Source organism: Lolium rigidum, chromosome 3 (genome assembly GCF_022539505.1).
Source record: "Lolium rigidum isolate FL_2022 chromosome 3, APGP_CSIRO_Lrig_0.1, whole genome shotgun sequence".
NCBI lineage: Eukaryota > Viridiplantae > Streptophyta > Magnoliopsida > Poales > Poaceae > Lolium > Lolium rigidum.
Window position 1 is genome coordinate 352,520,343 of NC_061510.1, and position 20,535 is coordinate 352,540,877.

The following is a 20,535-nucleotide window of genomic DNA, read 5'->3' on the forward strand; positions in this document are numbered from 1 at the left end:
TCTTCAGTTCTCATGTTTTCTATTTGTTTGCTAATACTTGACCATTTTTGCTGCAGTAAAAATAGGCATGGACATACAAAGGGGAGAGGTTACCTATCTACTTGCTTGATCAAGACAGAGCTAGAAGAGAGATAAGAGTGAAAAGTGGGGGACATTCTATGCTATGCTTTACGAGATCCAAAGGTTTTCCCATCTCCTACTTCCTTCTTCGCCCTGATGTCTTCTTCCTCACTGCCTTCCATCGCCTCCTTTTTTGTTCAGTGGATCGATTTCTTGTTCTACCCTCTCTTTTCTTACAATCCTCTTGTTTTCCCCTCGTTTTCATGTGTGTCCTGAGCAGGTGTGGTGGCTGCTGTCATCTTTGCGTGTCCAGGAAGAAGAGAGACGTGTGGCCGTGTGGGGCAGTTGAGGGCCAAGATATACAAGGCCCAATTTTCTATTTTTTTGTAAAGCCGAAAAGTACCTATATGTAGCCATCCTGTTTAAGACTGAACTGATTGGGAGCTGGTTACTCGCGGTCAAAAAACCAAGCAAAAAAACCAGACTTAATGATAATGAACGGATTGATTCGTGTTCAGTGGATTGATTTTCTGAACTGATCGGTATGAATATTGAAGCGGGGCATGAATGAGTTAATGAATAATGAAGTCAAAATCTTACTTATGCCGAATTGCAATTTCAGCTAGATGACAGTTAGACACTCCCTAAATAAAATAAGCCGGTGGGGTTGCAGATTGGATCAACTGCGTGATTTCAGCGATCAAATTGGACTTGCGGCGACTTGGTCAACTTTACACTCGCTATGGGCCTACGGGGCCACGAGGGCGCCGGTCCAAGAAGATATGCTTCACTTTGCCATTTTCAAGTTTCTGTTTCCTTGTTTCACAAAAAAAGAAAAGTTTTCTTTTCTATTTTTCCTCTATCATATTTTCTTTTTATAAAATCCATGTAACATTTCTACAATCATGAATGTTTTTATCTTTCTACATAAACGTGTATTTTCCATTTTCTTTTCCTTTTACCAAATTCCATTTTATCGATAAAATGAAGATTTTTTGCGAATCATAAATGAACATTTTTGAAAATCTATGAACAATCATTTGATGCATGACTTGTATGAAAACTAATTTACAAATATAATTTTGTGTGTATTAATATTATTTTACAAATTGGTAAATATAATTTTGCTTGCATATCATATAGCTAGGTTTTCACACGTGAGAGAGTAGATGTCGCTGCCACGGGAATCATGTTGGTTCCCCCTGCCTTCGGTCATCATCTTGATGCTGCAAGGTGAGGGGAACCTCATGTTTCTCTAGTTACATCTAAAAGTCTTTAATGGAATGAATTTTATGGTCTTTCTCAAAAATGCTATGGCAGTGGGTGCGATACCATCGACAATAAAAGTACTCCACTTCTTCCCCTACTTTCGCGATACCTTACCAAGTAGTGCCAGGAATTTGGTGTGTCAAGTATCCCGGATTTGGATTTGTGTCCTCGCAGCAACAATCATATGGATTAGGCTGAGTTTGTCTTAGTATGTTTTGCTGCTATTGTTGGTATGATGTTTTAGATGGTGCCATCCCCGGCTTGGGCAAGTTCAATGCTCAAGGCTTCTTATATTTTTGACTGGGCGACTCAAGGAGCCTTTTGAAGGTAATCAATTTTTTACAAGTGTAAGAGTGACTATGTGGTTGCTCCAGTCTGATTCCAATGTTTTATCGGAACCATGGAAGCTTTTTTGGTATAACCATTGATATCACGGAGAGGATTGATTCGAGAGATTTTATTGTAGTTCTCACTTATACGAGTTACTTTATAATTTCTCGAGTCTGTGATTCAAAGCATTTAACTATAATGGTTGTCAATTTTGAATAAATTATGTGTTACAAAATATTATGCATGCATATAAACACAAATTTAGAAGTACTTAGACATCTTATTCAATAAGCGTGAACATAAATAGCAACCATATATCTTTCTTGAATTAAAATATTTTAAACACATTCCCAGATACTTTTAATAAAATGTTTTTCTATATTTATATATTTAAAAAATAATTGAACTCTTGTTGGTGGGTTGCCATGTTTGTCCTTCGGAACCACGTGCTTGTTTGAACATTACTGTAAATTTTGACTCTTTTAAAATAAAGAGATGTAGTTCTATTTTTTTTATATGTTGGCCTTTTGTTTGTGGGTTCCTAAGCAAAGAAACAAAATAACTCACGCAACTTGGCCGCTAATGGTCACTTTGTGATGGAATTGGCTCCAATAGGGCCCGCATGTCTTATTTTCTCTTCTACGGGTCCCATTACCTTCTCCCATTTGTTTGGGGCACAATAATAATTAAGGGAATTAGACCTCCTTGTAGCTAGAGGTGTAAAGAGATAAGATAATTTCCGGATCAAAGAAGGTGTCGAATCTGTTTTAAAGTATCAATATCTAATTTTTAAAAAATTGACGGATAAGGGTATCCAATTTCGATGTGGTGCTCTGGATACGGTATAGGATATGGTATATCAAATAGCATGCGGATATGAATTATCCGAAATTTAATTAGGATAATTCGAAGGTTTTAAACTGGATAATCCAATTTTTGAGTTAAAAGCCAAGGTCAATCTTGCAAGGTTAGTAGTTATTAATTTACCAAATTCATTTAGCAAGCATGTTTAGCTCTAAGTTTCTATCAATGCTTGAGTTTTAACACATTGTGTCTCTTTTTTCTTAACTACACAAGACTGAAGTTTAAATCTCTCGCAAGATTTGCAAGAACTATAACTATCTACTGATGAGAGCATATAACCGAATATGCAAAGAAAGGGAATTGACGCATATATAAGATCATTGGGAGAAAAATTAACTGAAACAAATTGGAAACCCTAGCCTATCCATAAGTTGGCTATTTCACGTGATCAAGCTGGCCATGCAATCAACCTCACCAGGTGAGGCGTGTGTTGGACACAACAGGACAAAAACAAGGGACACCGTGTGATGTACTCTCTTTTCACCTCTCCCCTGTTCTTTTCCAAAAGTTACGGGCTTCCAGAAAGTTGAGAATTTTGAAAGTTTGAAGTACCGACTTTTAAAAATAGATTTTAAAATTCAAAAAGTTCCAAATTCGAAAAGGTTTAGAACTAAAAGTTTGAACACTTCTTAAATTTTAAAAATTATCTTATTTTTTGGATGTACATATATTATATGAAAATTTTGAAAGTGCAATCTCTTGAAGTTGAATCTTTGGAAGTTCAAAATTTGAAGGTTCAATCTCTTAAAGTTGATTTTTTGGAAGTTCAAATTGTGAATGTTGCATATGCTGAAAGGTGGGACTAAAGTTTTCGAAAGTCAGGACTATACTTTATGAAAGTGCCAGATAAAGAAAATTTATAAAAAAAAAGTGCAAAAAATAGATCGCCAAGCATCTAGCAGTCTGTTACACAATTTCTTTATCTCGTACAGCTACTTTTCCTCGTTTTAGTTTTCACCAAGCCCGTGCCATCAGTTTTGTATTGTTTGGTGCAGAACTCAATTGTTACCTAGTTTACTTCTGACTCCTACGATGTGTTACTACTTTGTCTTTCACAGAATCAGCTGTACTGTAATTTTTGCTCGTTCTTTTGCTCTACATAAACATTTAACAGATTGTTATTGTACTTCTGTTTATTCTTATCTAGAATAAACTGTTACTGCCGCTTTCGCCGTCGGTCATGCAATCTAGACACCAACGACACCAGATACTTACTTCCCACCAAACACATTGTTCCCTACTGGAAGTAACATCAAGATGAACCAGAAAATCACATTTGTAACGAAGTACCACCAGAGCAAATTCATCTACATTCGATTCCACACAATGAACAGAGGAACCATCACAAGGGAGCCACCTCCAGGCTACAAGCCTACAACAAAAGACATAATGAAGAGAAGAAACCACGACCAGAAAAAGGCACAAAGTATATGTCGTGATAGCGATTGTCTCAAACTGATCAAGACCCACAGCAACTAACCAGTCTTACACTGCGAAATCGCTGAGCCAACACTGTCCAAACTAGAACTAAGTAGGAACAGAAGGACGCAGGAAAAAACTAAGCAGACACGACCACCTCACAACTCTCAGGTTTCTCCAAGTCGACGAGCACTGACAGACGAGTTCAGGACGCCTCCGTTTCAGTGAGACTCGCGTCCCGCAGCCGGTGCTGCTTGCTTTGCCCCCTCCACCACCCCACCGCTGCCGTAGTCTCATTGTCCGTGACCTCGTGCTCGACTTCTTCCTGCCAAACACCTGCAACCCACCACAAAGCATATATGGATTAGCCTTCAAAATCCTCCATGATATTTAAGTGAAGTCTGACAGAGCACAGAATGTAAAGGTGCATAGCAAAGAATGAACAGAACATTCCGCATTGAGTCTAGATTACTACTAGTACAGCAGATAGCATCGGTAGACATCAGATCAATGTAGTAGACTACCACTCTACAAGTGTGAGGCGTTGTGTTGTAACGACTGCTAATATTTATATCCACGCCTAAGATTCAGGAGATCGCGAGCACAACAGCAAAACCTTATATGCCATCTGACTAGCTATGAGAACAGAAACAAAGAAACACCTTAACTGAAGTATGAAGCACCTCTTATCAAACAAGATTACTACAACACTCAATCAGAGCAACTTTATTGAAGCAGGATGTGGGTTCCTGTGACGAATGCTAATAGCAGCATACAATTTCCAGCAAGGTGAAATGGCAGAGACAGAGCACAGACTTGCATACAGCTAAGTAAAAACAAACACAGATTGCAAGAATCAAAAGGGTCAGATGTTAACCCCATGATGATTTGGAAACAAAACAAAGCACCAGTATCACAGTACAAGCAAATCCAGCCGAGCCTTCTCTGTGGAACGGAAAAAGCAAGTGTGAAATGGACCTTGCAAATCACTACTAGTGAAGATATTGTGACAATGGCATGGATGGGTTAGACATAGTGCTACTCCTCGAGCTAGCAGATCAGGTACATGTACAACAACCCCCAGGCAGGCACCAATGCTAAACAAAAGGTACTGTGATCTCTTATACCAGGCATGAAAAGAAAACCACTGTTTATTTTCTTTAGGGCATAAACATCTTTGCTTAACAAAGAAATGTTTCGTTGGGGTGGAATGCGAAAGTAGTCCTTGGAACACAGAGAAACTCCAAATATATAAAACTAATGGATATTTTTCTGAGGCCCACAACTAACCGATGCCAAACTACCAAACAAAAAACAACAACTATATATATACGTTTTAACTGATGACAAGTAAGATCAGAAAAGAATGCAGATACACAAACTTTACTTCACAATGAAATGAGATACTCAGATATGCACTGCTCAAAAGAAATGATATGTAAAGAAGAATATGCCCAATAGCTATGCTCGTCTCAACTATACTAGATTTTGACACCTAGGCCACAAAGGTAGACGCACGATCCCGTGGAGATCGCACCAATCTAAGCGTAAATGGAAATACATTTTATTGGATTTGAAAAGCAAAGCCAGTAGGACTAAGCTATAGTTAAACACATGTTACCAGAACGGGAAAAATAACAGAATGTGGCAGAACAACTAATACTCCCTCCGATCCATAATAAATATCGGGGAATTATTGCACATAGCACTGATAATAAGAGCGGAACAAGCCAGTAGTAAATCAGAAATATATACACAAATCTTTTTTCTGAGGAAGCACACCACAGGACGAAAGAAACTACAGAACTAAGCAGCTGATAGCAGCATGAAGCAAAAGCAGTTGCATACAACCATTGCACCAGACGCTTGATTCATATGTCCAATACCACAACAAAAGGGCACAATCCTCATATCCCACGATAGGCAGATAAGAGGAAGCAAACAACTATCAGTGGTTTGTGTCACCTGGAAGCAACGCTCCTGAAAAGTAAACCCGGCAGCAATCAACGCTCAATCGCAACTTACATCAATCATATGGTAGACACTACAGACTCAACAACATTTTGACACCTAGGCCACAAAGGTAGACTGACATGCAACATATCCATTAATAGAAGACACTGTTCTACCAGGGAGGCCAAATAAATCATAGTCAACACCATTGTTTTCATCTGTCAATATCATGGGTCATATTCAAATGGTATTTGGATTGTTTATGTTGCAAGCTAAGTCACAGGTGCAGGAGTTCTCTGAAATTTCTGTATGGCATTTTTTAACATGTTCGTATGGTCGTTTGTATTTAAAAAACAGTCCATGGCGCAGTATTATAAATAGAATTGTTCATCTTATTCTGTAGTTATCGGTACCACAATATTTACGATTAAGACATTTTTGGATGCTGAGGATGTCCTCAACTGAAATGATCACACTACGTAGGAAAACCAAGCGGTTAGCAGTATAGTTTTCCTGTTGCATTTATATAACAAATGGCTTTAATTGTTAAGATGCACAAGTTCCACAAGCACATATGCAAACACTATTTTGCTGGTATTTGATCGTTGTCGTTAATGTCTAGTTAAGGTCTAGAAAGGAACATCCGACTGAATTTACAGACCATACAAATAATGTAGTGGAAATGTACTACTGTACTGAGTCTTGTCTGCCACTTTCAGATGCTATCAAAGCAACTTATAACATGAGAATGGTTGAGAAAGAAGTATAGATAACCCCCACAACTTTCTGAAGAGGAACAGAGAAGTATAGATAACTGCCACTTTAAGACTGTTGACATGTTTGTGTACAGAGTTCTTGCAAAATATAACCGACACTATATGATCAATGTGAGAAGCACCATTTAATACGAACCAGAGACAAAAAAAAAAACTTACAAAGTAGAAATTTTGAAAGGCGGGGATCTCCCAAGAGGATCCTTGGTAGGGGATTGCGGGGTTGCGAGAGCGCCTGAATAAGACCACAAATTTCCTGGTAGGGGATTGCGGGGTTGCGAGAGCGCCTGAATAAGACCACAAATTTCCTGGAAATCTTAATTTTCATAGGATAACAATTATGAGAAAAGCTAGTCGTGACAGAAAATGGGCACGCAACGAGGAACCATAATAATTGAATTCGGAAGAATCTATATAGATCAAATATTTGATGGAAACTTCCGTGTAAAATTAATTTGTTCCCAATATACATTTTAGTACTGAGATCAATATTTATATCATCACGTTTGGTGAAGCTAGGAATTCAATTGTTTGGATCCCTGTACCAACAACTGGATGCATAGAAATAGCTTGTCCTATTTACCATACAGTTTAGCAGCAAAAATTGCTAGCTCTTTACCTTTCAACCGAGCCCAACCCCACCGCTCTAAGATTACGGTAGCAGCTGGCAGGCTGAGAAGCATAAACAATCTAATCACTAAGTAGGCTAAGTAAACCAAAGTGCATAAGCTTGACCTTCTACAGGAACAGAGTCCATAGATTTTGGAGTGTACTGTTAAAATGATGTGTTAAACACACCAAGCAGGAGAGAGAGAGAGAGATTAACTGGTTCTACAAGTTCAGCATTTCTCAAATATGGTTCCATGAATTTGAACAGATCAACAAGCAGCCCATGGAAAAGAGGCCACCCTTTTTGCAAATTGCAGGTTAGCAGTCTTGGCATGAAGCTTCTATGACTCACCAACTCAAGCCAAGCAAAACTGAAACAGAACAGTGTTAATCAGATAATACACACATATTACCGATTCAGATGTCAAATATATAACTTCTTGAGTGAATAGTTCAGCTTTAGCTGCACTTAAGAACCAGAAACTATCGGCTACTGTTACAGAATTTGGGCGTTAGGACGACGAGCACACAGCAAGCAGTAGCAGAAGCAGCTGCGCGCAGAAGATCTAACGGGTCTGGAGGCTAGAGCACGCATGATTAAAAAAAAGGCATGCCTAGGCCTGCGCTTAAGCCATCCTAGGTGCTAGGCGACATCAAAATGCCTAGCGCTTAACCGCACCTAGGTTCACGCATAGGCAAGATAGGAGCTACATAGGCAAAACTAGGAATTAAAGCCTAGCGCTTTTTGATCCTTGGGAGGCAGCAGCGGTATCAACTATATATTGTTATACTCTTTATTTTAGGCCATCTTATTATTTGATTGGTTAAATAAGACAAGCACTGCTAGGTAAGGAACCTCTATTAAAGGGAATTGGGCTGGATGCAAGCAAAAAAACGAGCAAGGTTTTATATTCCTCCAGTCCCTTCTCAGAGGAAGAGCCTTACTAGCTGCAACATGGGCATGAGCACCCTTCCTTATCCATTCCCTGTGGCTTTAACGAACCTTGCACATGACAGCCACACAACAAGTACGAAGCTGAGGGAAACGACAATCAAGTTGACTTTGTGGTGTGGCCGTGGAACCCTGTGTTTTTATCTGACATGAGGCTAATTAAACTCGTCTGTTGCATAGAATATACTCCCTCCATTCTAAAATAAGTGTCACAACTTTGCCTAGACATGGATGTACCTACAACAAAAATGTGTATAGATACATCTGTGGAACGGAGGTAGTAGTATGTAGCAATTCGTAGCATAACACTGTCACATTTCAGAACTTTATCACACGATGGTAACCTTCGAAAACTTAAATGGTAAGTCGATATTGACACGGAAAAAAAAGTAGGCAAAAGTGATTCACAAACCTCAAACCAGGAATTCTCAAGGGTTGCAGTGCATGGAATGCATTTGCAAATGCAGTCAAAACCTGCTATAACAAAATAAAATATTATATTACTCATGGTACACCAAAGAGAACTATATATAGTTAAAAGAATGTGTACCTGGAAATTAGCACCATCATGATGGACATCAGAAGTAGTAAGGTCATTCAACCAATTTATAAACAGCCGGAAGAATGGTCGGGGGTTGAATGAAGTTTTCTTCTCTTCAGCATCTTTCTGAATGACCCTAACTGTCACTGACAGGATCTGGACAAATTGAAGAATAACTTATTTTGAGCACTGGATAGATGAACAAGGAAACAAAAAAACAGAATACGAAAAATATCGGGCCTATAGAAGTTTAAATGTGTGGCCACTAACCGACCAGCTAACTAAGAAAGACGATCATAAGTATATTTTGCATGCAGTGCTAATAAACAAAATCAACTGATAATGCAACATTGCCTAGGACAATAAAATGTATGAAACTGCATAACCAAATGTTCCTTCTGATCAAAAGGTATGTTCCTTTCTTAACAATATAACATTGGTACTTTCAATAGTTTGCAAGCGACAATTTTAAACTTTAACTTCCAAGTTTGTAATTTGAATCTACACATTTTACCCAGTCTAGGACAGAAGAGTAGAGAGATGCAGAACATGATTTGACACTGACCTTGGAAAGAAGGCTAACTTTATTTGGTCCTATTTCCACTGAAGAATACTGAAGACAAATAACAAACAAGCGATTAGTATCACTAGACATTAACCGCATTAACCTTTGGTGCATGGCATCAGATTTGTCAGTTCAAAAGTCTTCCAGGTTATAATGGCTAGCTATAGGGCAATGTTTTAAACACATCAGAAAAAGTGGATAAATTAGCTATAAGAGAAGAAATGATAGTACACTTCTGAAGAAACAAGAGTGCAACAGACGAAAATCTCAGAAGTAATAAATAGCAGTATATCGTTACAAACATCTTAAATTCATTTCTTTAATATATGCATCATGTTATAGACATACCACTGGAAACAAGATAAATCAAACCAAAGTAGATGACAAGTAAATAAAATATACAGTGCATGCTAGGCCTACTTAGCTTGCTTACTCTCTGATTTCCTTGGTACACATTTTGTTCACATGTCAGTTCTCGCTAAGATAAATAACACATTGAAAGCTAAGAAACCTTTGAACCTTTAACAAATCTGCCATGTTCACTCTATTATAACCCTAAACCATCAACAATTAGATTCCAAAGTAACAAGGAACCTGTGTAGAAAATGTCCTTAAAGATACCTTTAGCACCATAGACATAAGCTTCGAATATGAATCAATGGGGAGATATGATATATGTGATGAGTGTTGAGACAATCCACCAGGAGCAACAATTTGCTCGGAGATCAGAGAATGTGTAACAGCAAGTTCCTGATTCATTCAAAATTGGCATCAAATTATCAAAAACAATGGAATACAAGTTCCATACAAACTAAAAAGTAGAATAATCACCGTGAGAACTCGAAAGAAGCGCTCAGTGAATTCATCTCCCTTCAGCAAGCCAATATGTTGCAATTGCATAACATAACGACTATATGCCGCATCAGAAGCACTTGGGTGATCACATACTTGACACCACTCAGAAAATAGGTGTGCAACCTAGGAATCAACCAACATAATGCATCAAATTTCCAGCATGTAGATTTTATTCTGATAAAGTAGTGATTGATATATTATCTAAATTATACGGCAAACCTCAATGTAATAGGTTTTGTTGTTAACAATGTGGCTAGTTGCTATGATATAATAATACAATAGGGCAACACATCAGAAGATCTGTTAAAATGCAAATCTGTAGAGTTTGCTGTAATGATTTATGGTTAGGCACTACTTAAGTCAACTTGCATGTTCAAAACATGGAATATGTAAATGAAAGGATATTGGCACCAGAAATAGGCATCCGAAGAAACACACAAAAGCAAAGAAAAGGCTCGCTATTCTATCTTCAAGATATACGTAAAGCAACACAAAGTGCTACTCCCTCCGTCTAAAAATAGATGTCTCACTTTTGTCGTCTGTAGACAAAAGTGAGACATCTATTTTTAGATGGAGGGAGTAGTAAATATTGCAGAATTCAATTTTTTATGCAACTGAACAAGAAGTTGCAACAAAGATACCTGTTCTTGAAAAGCAGTAGAATCAGCATGGGTGGTGTCATTAACACTGTTTTCCTCTTTGTTTGTTCGACTAAAGAGAACCTACAAATAGCAACAGAAATATACAGTCAAGTCACTGGGTATCCGTTCTGGGAACAAAAGTTCTTGTGAGTTATGGAATTCATCAAAGTGAACAAACTACACAGTTCAGACCATTCTTAGAAGCTCCCTAACCTTTTTATCCTTCGACTGTATGGCTTTTTCATCCTTCCCAAAAGCAAAACCAGGAGCATTGTTGGCATTACTCCTTGCAATCTCAAGCAACTGAGGCAACGACTCAGGTGAACCTGGCCTCCTTGAAATCTGCAAAGCAACAGATGTAGCCACCAGTGAGAATCCGTTTGACAGTAACCAGCCTTCCTGGAGATGGCCAGAAGGATTGGAAGGCATGAATCTTAGTTGTCACAGAGCCTGCTCCTGGGGGTAAGACTAACAAAACAACAACTGAATACATAGAACAGCCCAAAAATTTAGTGTACCTTTGATAGTGCCTCAAAAACATCATGAAGTTCTGAGATGATAGCAGAGTCCTGAGTAATCAATGTCTGGACAAGTGACATGCCAAATTCTATTGCAACCTCTGAGGAAAAGAAGTTGGCAACCCAATTAATTGATGAAAATAATATGCTTTTTCAAACAATAATAAGAAAAGGTAACAAGGCATAGATTAATTGTTTGTGGGGACTATGAAACAGAGATTACTAGTATATCCAAAATTTAAATATGAACACATCAACATACTATTTCTTCCACCATCAATTAGCTTTGCCAAATGAACATTGTACTCTCCAACATTCAGCAATTCAGAACGAATAAGGCAAAATATTATGTCAAAGTTAAACTTCTTCTCGTCATCCAAGCAGATCACCTGCACACAACAACAAGAAAACATTGCATGAAAAGCAGTCGAAGCAATGCAAGAACGTCGTTTATAAACTTTGCTAAACCGAACAGAAATACATGGGATGGTTTCCAAGCACACAAAGACTACAAGGGTTCTGAAAGTATATGACATAAAACTCTATGCCAACCATACTTTCCAAGCAGTTCAAAAACAAAAATAAGGATTGTTATTTGTTGGCAAGCCCTTCTCACGCTCGCCACCAAATTATCTCAGGAAAAACAGGTTGATCCACGCCAATGAAAGGAAATTCTAACATAACAGTCATCGGTGTGTGTGTGTGTGTGTGTGGGGCTGCATCAGTAGGACAGGTAACTATAACATGGGTGAATACCGTAAAGAAACATACCCAATTTGTGATCTCTCTGACAACAAGCTTGCAGACATCTCGAACCGCAACTAAAGTTGCTACATACGACATGATACTGGCACTATTTGATGCATTGTCGTACAAACTGTTGAAAACCTGAGACCAGATACAAAAAAAAACAATTGTCAAAACAACAATTAGCCGAGGTTTACAATTAAGTGTCATAACAAAACAGAAATGATTTACCTTTTGTGCAACAGCTAATGCAGCCTCATCCCGGTTAACACATTTGAGTAAGATATCAGGAACTTCCGCGATAACAGACTGAATAAGACAATGCAAGAAAGAAGATAAGTTAGTCACAATAAGATAAAATATTAAACCTACCAAACAATGAACAAATTGTTGGTGGTAACTCCACAAAAAGTAAATACTCCCTCCACCCCAAATTAATTGCTGCAGTCATATACTCTGTCCAGTACAATTGTACTCCTGAGCTGCCTAAATTAAATTGGATCTGTGGGAGTAGCCAAATAGATCCATGAGCTGTTTGGTTGACAGCCGATCAATACCTACAGGCACTGTGGTGCACAAGACTTGCCAGTTACAACACTTATTAGAGAACAGTGGGATGGTAACATTGTTTATCTTGCCACAGTATTTACACCAATTTTGAGAGGTTCAGACACTTTTTTGGAGAATAAGTGGGATAGATAGCATTGCTTCTCTTGCCACAGTATTCACAACTTCAGCACAGAAGCCGTGGCAGGCAACACTCACTTTGCCTAACATACAGCCACTAAATACATATAAGGAATGTAAGCATGTGTAGGAGAAGTAATGAAGGCTAACTGACCTTGATTTCCCCATCTTTTCCATCCTTCGCAATCAAGGCCTCCATCTGGGGGAAACAACAATGAGTTAAGTGAATCAAAACACTATCCAAGATAACCAGAGATAGTGTGGAAAGTGAAAACTGTTGGAGCCATCTAGAGGGAACTAGAATTTAATCAAAAAGGTCGGCATATATGTATAGGAATGATCACATTATCTACAATGTATATAAACAAAAGGAACACAATACTAATAACCAAATTTACTGCAAATTGCTCTACACCATTCGACCATCACAAAAAAAACACCATCAATCTCCAACAAAACAGAGCATGCAGAGGTTAAAAAGGTTTGATTTTGCAGTGTAGGCCAAGCACAATTGTAGACCCATGAAACCGGCATAGGTAGAACTCGGACGAGCGAGCAGACATAGCGAGGCGATAGGAACAGTATGATGTGACAAGTTACATATTTTTATGATTTTATCCATCAAAAAGCACGCATTAGTTTCTACAAATTAAGATAAATTCTGAGACATCTTAACAGAAACTCCATGGTACTTAGAGCATGTACACCTATATTAAATTAATAGAACATATCATACTAAGCAGTGTTCTTGTTTTGGCTTCCTTCTATTTCTGCTGGTTTCATATCTAGCCTACCCCAACTTGCTTGGGAAAAAGGCTTCGATGTTTTGTTGTTGTTGTTGTTGTTGTTGTTGTTGTTGTTGTATATCATACTAAGCAGTAAGAAACCAAAACAAGTCCTAAAACACACAGAGTTGCCGATCACATGGCCAACAAGATCTTTCAAACATATAATAGTTGCCCTTTGACAGTATTAAGAGGACATGTATTTGAACTAAAACCATGACATTTATTATGGATCGGAGGGAGTACTACTAACCCCACACATGTACATCTTATATGATATTCTGATATAAAAGCAGTCAGTAAATCGTGAGGAATTTCAAATAATCATTACAATTTTGATTGTCCGATCACATATTTATTCAAACCAGTCCAAAGTATTCCCACAATGCTCCTGCTAATGCAAATGAATCCAAATGGCATTACCTTTTGTGAAACTTGTCCGTATCTCTCCAAGGCATCACCAGTATTAAAAGCATCAGGTAAAACAGATCCACGATTGTCAACAGAAACTGTAGCTGGAAATGACATCACAGCACTTGAATCCTGGTACATGGTTGAAACCGGTTTCAGAAGTCTATTGTAGGACATATGTATATGTATATATTAAGTCCGGAGGAGAAGTTATGTGGTCGTGACCGTTATTCCTCCCACAGGAAGATCATTAGATATCAAAGGAGGAGATGTGGATGCAGCGTCAATGGTTCCACCAAGCCAGCCAGAAGAGTCACTGGTCCCAAGTTGAGCAGTAGAATCACTACGAGAGGCATAAGACATTCATCAACCTTGAGCTGCAGCTCGAGCAAACCACATTTCACAACAAGGTACAAAAGTATGGGTACCTATATAGTTGTGCAGCACCAGGAATCAATTCCTCAGACACCAGCAGCTCCGTAGGCTGAGCTGACGTAAGCGGAGCTGTTTGAGCAGTCAAAAAAGCACTGGAAGCTGGTGCTGGATTTGGGCTGTAAGCTCGAGGTACGCCGCCAAAATTGCTCGAGACAGCAGATGTACCAGATGAACCAGAACCTGCAGCACTAACATTTTGGCTGTGGCTCTGCCATACATGAACAAAATCCTGAAACCAAAAAGGTGAGATGCAGCTAGTCACATGTAGAGTACAGAAACATCAAGGTTTAATTTCAATTGACTAATTTAAGTCCTGATGGTACACACCTCATACACTCGTTGTTGGGCAGCTGACTCGGGCTTAGTATGGAGTACTTCAGGTACAGGGGCAAATGGACCTTGAGCATAAGTAAAAGAGTCATAATATGCAGGACCCGCGGCCTCTCTTTTTTTCCTTTGTTGTGAAAAAGATTGAGTTATTTCGCCATCAATCGAAACAACAGCCTGCAAAAATGGCGTAGATAACATGAGGCTAAAGAATGAACTTCACCAGCATTTCCATTGTAGTTCATTGCGCTAAGGAACATGCACAACGATGATCAGAACATTAGAAGAGACATATCCATAGTACGAAAGCAACTCATTGGTAGGTGTAGGGGTCCAAACTGATCGACTAGAAGCAACTAAATAATGCCACATAATCTGAGAAATTTCAAACTTGAATAATGTTTCGAGACTTTTAAGACACAGTAGAAACAGAATGTTTTGCTGAGTAGGATTAGCAGCATACTAGCATGTCAAGGAGCTACCTTGCGGGTTGCCACAGACTCGATACTTGCGCAGCCAAGATCCAAATTGTCGTTGATTAGAATATGGATTACTTGCTCCACGGTCTCGCTGTTGCTAGTAAGGTTTTGAATAAGGCTTCGAAGATGAGAAGATAGTGCAACGCGAAGCGGTTCCTACACCAGAGGGAAAAAGGAAGCATATAATACAGGTTTCACATAAGATCAACAACAATAATGAAACAAACAAACAGAAGACGGGCACGCGTAAAGGCCTTCAAAACAAGCCAGAAGTACCTTGCAAGTAACATGGGCTAAACTTCCAGCTAATGTCCCGACCATCAAACGAGCAGCGCGATTTGCAGCACTGTAATCCGATTCCATTGCATAATCCTTCAGGAAGAAAAATATTAATAACATATCAACAATTTCAATAGAACACAAAGCTTTCTTAACGGACACAGGTAAGAAAGGAAACCTTCAGGACGAGTTCTTTTGTAGTTTTGCTTGCTATTGTGACACTTCTTTCGATGACAGGGAGTATTATCTCTTTGATAGCCTTATCCAAAGCAACGCCCATGATTCTATTAAATAAAAGGCAATAATCAGATGTTCAGTAAAATTCAAATAGTATAAGGTATTTCTGTTTAGAAACATACTTGCTGAATTGCAATTGTGAGCCAAGAGACCCAAGTTTTGAATTTATCTTGAAGCGTATCTCATCATGTGGAATCAACGACAAAAGCTGCAAACGACAAATGAAAGAATATATGCCATCACCAAAAATATCTAGTTGCCCAGTGAAAGATGGGTGAAAATAGTAGCATGACAAACCTGACTGAGAGAGAGGGGAGATGGCGATAGCGATGCTAATGGTGCTTGTGATGGTGAGACCTGGGCCAAGGTGTGCGAAGAGAATTGCTCAGGCATCATTAGAGCAATTTTTTCATCTTCCACCATACTGTTAGGAGGTAGACGTCCAGGAGCAGCATACTGCATGCATATAAAATGTTTAATATAATACAGGTTGAAAGAACAATTGCACGCCAACATAATTGAATTGATAACGCAAGTCTGAAATCAACCTGATTCAGTATAGTAGGAAGGCTCATGGCACGAGAAGTGTTATTGACTTCAGGCTGCAGTTCCATGTGGTTTATTGGGGGGTTAATGCCCGAAGAGACTTCTACAGACACTTGGGTTTGAGATGCAACATCTTTGTTTGAAAAATCTGGGTTTCCCTCAACTTCACGTCCTCGGTCTTTAGGAAGGGAAGTGGGTTTTACAGCTTTCATGTCCACGGTGAGATTCTTAAACAGGACCTAAAATCGCAAATAATAACAGTTACACAATGTATAACAGAACAAAAGATGCAGATTCAACAAAGCAGTCTAGACAGAAAACGTTGGCAACCTCAATGTCAAATTTCAGATTCATCTTGAGGTTTGGCAGATTATAGATCTCAGCAAGTAGACTAAGAACTCCCATTGTCCACGGATTTGGAGGACGATATGCTATACTTGACTTGCAAGGTTCAAGAATCTGCAGAGAAAGCACTGGTCATGATATCCGATAGCATGTTTCACGCAAATGAGAATACTGCAAATGCGAACCTTTGAAGTGAATGGAATTACAGCAATCATCAGTCCTTTCTCGTATGCCTGTAAAAGTAATTTCAAAAGTCTGTCAAGCAGTTGGCAGAATCACTCCACCAATACAAGCACGAAAACATAGGTACAATGCAAGCTTTAGAAATAAATGAGATCTAAACAAGTCGAGACAGTCATGGCCTCACAGCCTGTAGAAGGAAAAGAACTCAGAAACTGCAGTCGAACAAAAGAAGTACCTCTACAATAAGAGATTTTGGGTCAATTTCCTTAGCTCGTAATGCCTAGTTCCTTCCAATAGTAAATTTTCCCAACCAACTGCCCAAATGTTTTAGCAATGAGCGTTCCTCAGAACTAGATTTGATAAGATCTGATCTTAACAAAGCCTGCACAAACAAAGCTAAGATTCACGGACTTTCTTAACCATCAAGACAGAAAAAAAAAATTAGACCAATTGGCGTAACCACAACCTTGCAGTTCTCATATGTAGCTTTCAGCATCTCCTTACTCAAGGATCTTGAGTTAAGTTTGTCAAAGAACTTCAGGTACAAATCATGAAAATTTGGTTCAATGTTTGCCCTGCCAAGATAAACAGGTAATTAAATCTTTGAGGTCAGGAGACTGATGCAAAAAAAAAAAAAGGAAACAAAAGTGCATTATACCTTTTCATGACCATGTATTGTGCAAACCAAGGATAATATTGTTCCTGAAGCACTTCATCAAATTCTTTTGCCTTGGCTTCCATATTAGAGGTAGATATATTGTTAATCATAAACAAGACCTTGTCCTGAACTTCAGATGGAGGAGTCTAGGTGCAGAGGAAAATGAATTAGACCAATTCAAGTTGTGTATTCTCCCACGAGAGAGCACGACAAGGAAAACAATAGCAATACCAACCTCAATCGGTCTATCTCTTTGCCCTGCTGCTGCTACAAGGGTCTCGATATTTAAAGCAGCTCCAAATCCCGTAGTGTACGAATGTTGCCGAGGCAAGCCTACAAAAGAGGGTCATAACATTAACTCGTGGAGTGGTAGTATAGAGATTAGAAAATGAATAAAATCGGATTGCAACTGTTGCCGTGAATATGACAAGCAATCAATTCACCTGTGGCGGTACTTCGAGTGTGCAGAAAACCAGTGGCATGAGCAGTGGTTGACATGCTTGTAGAGTGAGGTAGTGCAGAGGGTGGAACAGTTGTCTGCAGTAAAAAAAAATGGATCAGATCAAAGAAAGAGACAGCAGGTGTCTAAATTACATTACAAAACAGAAAGAAGACCGGAAACCAGCACTGCATTCAAGCATCTCACTATTAGAAAATATATGAAGTGGTAAACTAACAGGCAATCATATAGAAAATCCCTGATACCTTATTAGTTGCTGAATCAGCAGGTGCAGAAGGAACTGAAGGTTGACTGGGTAAAATGATCTTATTCTGAGAGGTGGCCATGGAGACCTTGGACCTATCCCCAAGAACACTCTGTTGCCTTTGCTGCAAAGGGTAAGAAGGTGTCCTTCCTAGCTGAGTTGGAGAGGTACCCATCAACTGCCATGATGGTTCAGAAGCCTACATAATCCAAGCATGTCAAACAGGAAAAGGGGTTAGATCTTAGCAGAACATATCGAGTCAGTAAGCAACTGGCAGGATCTTATTGTCCTAACAAACTGCCAAGTAATACGATTCTGAGAGCCCATTCCTCAGTTCCAGGTCAATGATTGCCCCAAATATAATGTTACCATTTCCATTAAGTTTTTGTGACAAGTTACCTCCATTGTTTCAATAGATGACGATCCGGAAACAAGGTGGTCTGCAGAAAACATGTTGCCAATACTGGGCTCATTTTGACTTGATGAAATCCTGGCAAGGGCTCGCTCAATTGCAGAGACCATTTCAGCATGAGTTCCACGGAGATGTGAAATCTGCAATATGTGGTTGCAGTACTGTGGCCACTCTATTACACGATCCATGAACTGCTCTAGCGCTGTTGTGCCAAACACAAACATCTGCAGCCAAATAACACCATCAGGACTACAATTTTACGGATCAGTTAGCAAATGGAGACAGTAACCTAAAACAGATAAGAGCTAACCTTTGAATCAACAGACTTGCGCAAGGCATCAAGAACAGCACGTAGAGCAATCCCAAGTCCAAGATGAGCCACAAGTTGACGTTTAATAAGGGATCCTATTTACAAAAGATGCAATTGGATTAGAGAACAGCACATGATTGGCGCAGATGATGATTTTACAGATATGCAGAACATGTTCCATGCAAGCAGCCGAGGCATTTACATAAAGCATAGACTATTATAGCCCTACTTCAAATCTTGATGTAGCACATATGAACAGGGTTGGAACTCTATTGTTATGACAAAGTCTGTTACAGGCAACAAAACACGTGTCTGTAATAACATCGAACATGTTCAGTCAGACGGTTCTCATGGCTACCAGAAAAAACATAAAGAAAACTGAACTTGCATTGCTTGGATGGCAGCCCATCAGGAAGCTAAGGTCTTGATGCAGCATGTGTGACATTGTTCCAACCCAATCCAGCACAGTAAAACATTGCAACCCTTTCAAACTATAATTTCCTAGATAGTCCATGAGAATTCAACCAAAGATGGGAGTAGATATGTTCTTGTGCAGCGTATACAAGTCCACATAAGCCATGAGCAATTTAAGCACAAGACAGAGAACAAGAAAACAGTGCTTAATGAGAAAGGTTATGTCAGGTCACAATTCAGCATGATATAAATGGCCCATGAAGGTGTAGCAAAGCGAAGACATAATACATACCAAACAGCACAGCAGCTAGTTTAAGCTGCTTATCAGGATACTTCGTAAAGAACTTGTATTCCTCAAACAGATTTGAGATCATACAATTAAAAATCGCTTGCTCCCTGGATATCAAAAACATTCATGGAATCCAATTGTCAGCAACTGTACAACTATCAGTGCATGAAATACTGTACTCTTAAGAGATGAGTAGTCGAATCAGCAGCAGCATGGCAGATATTTATGAAACAAATCAGATCAATCATCTTTCTTTTTAAGGCTGACTCGGTGGGCTTCTCATTTTGTGGACAGCTATGTCTTTTCTGGAATTCTTATATGAGTAATAGAGTAAGTATAATTATAATAAAGCCTCAATTTCATTGATCTCTCAGTACTAACAATACAAACACCAGCAAATATCATGCTTTTACATGCAGGGAAGCCATTTTACATGCAGAGGAACAGGGGAATTAAGCGGGGAGCAGGGGTGGGGGAAAGAGGTGGTTACCTACTCCTTGGCGAGGCGGAGCCTGTTGTTGATGCAGTCCCGGCTCGTGTCGGCGGAGGACTCCTGGATTGTGGTGTCGAGGATCTTGTCGTCCTTTCGAAGCACGCCGGCGCCGCCTTCTTCTCACCGCCGCCGCCGCCGCCGCCCTCCACCTCCACCTTGTTCCCGCCGCCGTCCTCCACCTTGTTCTGGCCGCCTTCCTCCACCTTGTTCTCGCCGCCTTCCTCCACCTCCACCTTGTTCTCGCCGGCGTTCTCCTTCGCCGGCGCCGCCTTCTTCTCGCCGGCCTTCTTCTCGCCGGCGCCTCCTTCTTCTCGCCGGCGCCGCCTTCTTCTCGCCGCCGCCGCCTTCTTCTCGCCGCCGCCCTCCACCTCCACCTTGTTCTCGCCGCCGTCCTCCACCTTCTTCTCGTCGCCTTCCTCCACCTCCACCTTCTTCTCGCCGGCGT

At 39.6% G+C, this 20,535-nt stretch overlaps 1 pseudogene; it reads right to left on the reverse strand.

Moving 5' to 3' along the window:
• Positions 1-4,147: 4,147 nt before the first annotated feature.
• Positions 4,148-19,721, reverse strand: LOC124697227 (annotated as a pseudogene).
• Between the last annotated feature and the right edge of the window lie 814 nt (positions 19,722-20,535).